The sequence below is a fragment of the Penaeus chinensis genome, chromosome 10 (assembly GCF_019202785.1).
Source record: "Penaeus chinensis breed Huanghai No. 1 chromosome 10, ASM1920278v2, whole genome shotgun sequence".
Classification (NCBI taxonomy): domain Eukaryota; kingdom Metazoa; phylum Arthropoda; class Malacostraca; order Decapoda; family Penaeidae; genus Penaeus; species Penaeus chinensis.
Window position 1 is genome coordinate 184,461 of NC_061828.1, and position 4,172 is coordinate 188,632.

The 4,172-nt window shown below is 37.6% G+C and overlaps 1 long non-coding RNA gene across 3 annotated transcripts; it reads left to right on the forward strand.

Annotated features, from left to right (window-relative positions):
- The first annotated feature begins 1,524 nt into the window (after positions 1-1,524).
- Positions 1,525-3,381, forward strand: LOC125029394. 3 transcript variants are annotated; one of them, XR_007115178.1, is made up of 3 exons: positions 1,807-1,821; positions 2,210-2,365; positions 2,571-3,381. It is a non-coding gene; the product is annotated as an uncharacterized LOC125029394 (long non-coding RNA). The 3 variants fall into 3 exon arrangements; XR_007115177.1 differs by lacking the exon at positions 1,807-1,821 and adding an exon at positions 2,051-2,065; XR_007115176.1 differs by having other exon boundaries at positions 1,525-2,365.
- The last annotated feature ends 791 nt before the right edge of the window (positions 3,382-4,172 follow it).

Below are 4,172 nucleotides of genomic sequence, written 5' to 3' on the forward strand. Positions count from 1 at the left end.
AATAATGATAATACTAATAATGAAAACGATAATGATGATGATGATGATGATGATGATGATGATGATGATGATGATGGTGATGATAATAATAATAACAATAATGATAACAATAATGATAATAATGATAATAATAATAATAATGATAATAATAATAATAATAATAATAATAATAGAATAATAAAATGATAATGATAATGCTAATAATGATAATAATAATAATAATAACTAAAATAATACCAGTGATAATAGCAAAAATATTATTAGTATTATTGGTAGCAGTAGTAGCAATGGTAGTAATAATAACGGTAGCAATAACAACAACTATAATGATGATGGTGAAGATGATAATATTAATAATAATAATAATAATAATAATAATAATAATAATAATAACAATAACAACAACAACAATGATAATAATAATAATAATAATAATAATAATAATAATAATTATTATTATTATCATTATTTGTCATACTAGTGATAATGATGATGATGTGGAGACTAATGACGATAACGAAGGTGATGATGATGACGAAGATGACGATAATGTAGAGGATGAGGATGTGATAATGGCAACATTGTCACCATTATTATTAACGTTATTGTTGCTACCATCTTGCTATGATTTTTAGTATCATACTGTCTTCGCATTATACTTTTATCTTTTTATTTCACTCCTCCACCATTCCTTACATCTCTCTTTTCCCCTCTTCCCCCACAGTGCTCCATAATCCTTAACTCTCCTTCATCGGTCCCAGTCGACCAACACCTCCCCCAAATGCCTGTTGCATCGTTGCTAATTTCAGCCTTGCAGGTGCTTGCTTGTTTGTAAGGGTCGCGGAGTCCGGCCCGCGACCCATGGCTTCAGGAATGCTTGCTTGCTAGCCCGATCTAAAGAGAAGGTTGGGTATTTGGTTAGATATGGTAGGGTTGAGGATAGTTTGGTTTGAAGGAATGCGAGAGAAGACACGTAGGTAGATGAGGCAAGTGGGATGTGAAAGGTTGTGTGAAGGTGGATATATAAAGGCTTAAAGGTTTCGGGAAAGAGAGACGAGGGTAATTTCTCAAGGAGGGTTGTGTAAATGAAGAGCAGATGGGATATGAGGGTCTCGAGATGTGGGGTTGTGGAGGAGTGTGGGAAAGGAAGGGGGGGGGGGGGCTGTCAGGGATGTGGGGATGTGGAGTAGATGGAGTTATGAGGGATGTGAGAAAGGCGGGAGGTGGGGCTATGAGGGATGTGGGAAAGTGTGGGAAGCGGGGTTGTGAGGGAGGTGGTAATGTGAGGGATAAAAGATATGATAAAATAATAGGTATATTTCACAGAGCAGGTTTGGTTGTGTGGAAGAAAGCAGATTTTTTAGTTTGAAAGGTGTTGTTGAAATTCCTATAAGAACTTGTGTTTATATGAAAATGAACAACACAAGACAACATGCCAAATATACTCAAAGCAGCTTTCTAGGAGCTTCGATAAAAAAGAAAGGAAAGGAGGCCTACTAACTCTGCTAGAGAGAACGGATCGTGAATAGAGTCTGGGCAAAAAGGGAAAGAGCTGATGGGGAGGACAGGGCAAGACTGATTAGGGATGAAGAGATTGGTGCGAGGTTTATGAGGAGAAGTATGGTATGAAGAGAAGACTTCTCCTTCGTTTCGCAAGCGGGGAGAGCAGGGCCGAGTGAGGGTCGACAGGGCGACCAGCGAAGCGGCTGAAGCGAGGGTTGGCCCAGCTGATCGGGTGATGCTGTGTTGCCACATTTTCGTGTTGATTTTCCTGTGCGATGCTACTTTCGTGCTTGCGTTGCTACCGGGAATAGATCGTAGGTGCGTGGCAATGCTTAGTTACGCGTACTTATATACACAAAAAAAAGAAAAGAAATTTAATTGCTACATTACAAATAATATAACCCGATCTAAATGAACTATGAATGCATTTGACTATTGATAAATAAATGTGATTATAGGTATATGTTTGTGTGCGTAATCAATGTGTCAAAACAGTGTCAAGTCGACTGATCACATGGAAAGTTTCGGTCAGCCAAGCATTACGCGTAGCAGGAAATATAATGTAAAGTACACTATCATTTGTATGTATCATTATACTCAGCATACAGTATTAGTACGTATGAATAATAAACCGGCCTTAATACCCAAAGCTATATGAGAGCAGAACTTTAATAAACCGGTGTGTTTATATGGCACAACTTTTCAGCCTGCCTTATGACGTCAGAGCACTGAGGGATATATAAAGGCAGTCAGCGGCAGGTCTCTTGCACCATTGGAAGCGAGACATCTGCATCCAGAAGCAGCTCTTATTTAATAAGAACTTCCACTGAACAATCATTTTGTGTTTGTTGAAAAATCTTCGGTTAGTATTCTAACAATTATTTTGTGTGTACTATTGCAAGAATAATTTTGCTTCTCATTACAAAGTCAGTTTAAATGACTGTCGACTTATATTTCCTTTTATCAAAACTACTGTAGATTAGTTATTAATATCCTAACCGGAACTGGATTTTTTCATTATATATACACACCAGATTCTAGCAATTGCGCATGTGTTTCTTCTCCAGACTTAAACTGACGCCTACACCTCGCTTCACTGAGGAAGCATTGTCACGAGTTTCGCAGAGAAGCCCGCTTCCGCAAACACAATGAAGCAGTTCGACAAAGCCGATCCTAGCTCACTGCTTTCGCAGATGCAGCGGAGATCCACGCCTGTGACCAAGGAATCCCGAGAGAGCTCCCCCAACCTGACGCACTCTATCAAGGGCCTCTGGGGCTCCTGGATGAACGCCGGAAGCGATTCTGTGGGACACCAGAAGAGAATCGTTTACCCAGGGACGTGGAACCAAGATCTAACATTGTCGAGAAGTTAATAAACGGAAAACTTCATCATCGACTACGATGACTAAAAAGTAACCGAAAAAAGAGCCGGCATGACGCCTGGCTGTAATCTGTGGGAAGTCTGTGCACTTCTCGAAGGCTGCCGGTCGAGTAATGAGGATCTCCCAGTGAATAGCCGAATGAAAATAATAACCCGAGCGAGAAGAAAGGCCCGAAGGAGGATCATGCAGTGCGCCTGAGCATAACCAACATGGATTTTTTTAATGCGGCGCCCTTGTCCTCAAAAGATTATTTTCTACTCTCTATTACTATGGCAGAAAAGATTGCTGAAAAATCATGTACGATAATTTGTGCATCGATAGTGTTGTATCACATTCGCTTAGTTGTCAATGTTATATTTCTGATATTCATTTATATTAAATGTGTAATGTATGATACCATGTAATACGACTGATTTTTTGTTTTACTAGTTTTATTTTTGCACAAATGTGCTTCCATACTTCTGGCTATTATACGGTCAAATATAATAGAAGCAACTATCCTCTTTTATTCACCCAACATTTCGGTCGCAATGTGAAATTATTTAAATAATACGTAAAGACATTTTAATACTAGAAATTATATAAGCTACATGCTACTACAGATAACATGAAAAACTTTTATCTCTGTGATTTTCCCATGCTATAATAGTAGTACCATATATATTTTATGCCTTCATAGATATTCTCTAAAAGGCAAATCAAGTATCTGCAAACGAAAAATTATATATGCTTTCTACCTTGCTTATTTCACCTTTGTTTTATGATTTACCAGATAGTGAAGCTAACCCATACAGGCGAAATTATGATGATGGATCACCCATTCCTACTATAACCAAGAAGGCTTCACTCTCGAACTTGAATTTGACGAGCATCTGAACTACTTGAGGTTATGGCATCTCATCAGGAAAAGAAGTTGTTTTAAGATGAGGAGGATAATAATGATAACTTTTCATGACGAAGAGAGTAACATTTATATTATTAATACTTATGGTAGTAATAACTAATAATGATAGTAGTAACAATATTGTTGACAATTAAATGACAGTATAAATAGATACAGTTTTCATGCACTGAAAACTTGACCTTAAATACTAACCTGTATTTTTTTCCGAGAAAAAAAAAAAAAAAAAAAAAACTCGGACATTCCCGCCTAGACCATCACACGCACTTGCCTAAGCTATTGGCAGCCTTCCATTATCTTTTTTTCTAATTATTATGGCCTAAGTTAACGAGGTCTTTTAGGCATCGGTACACATACTTTGACAAAATATTGTCTTGATACATTTA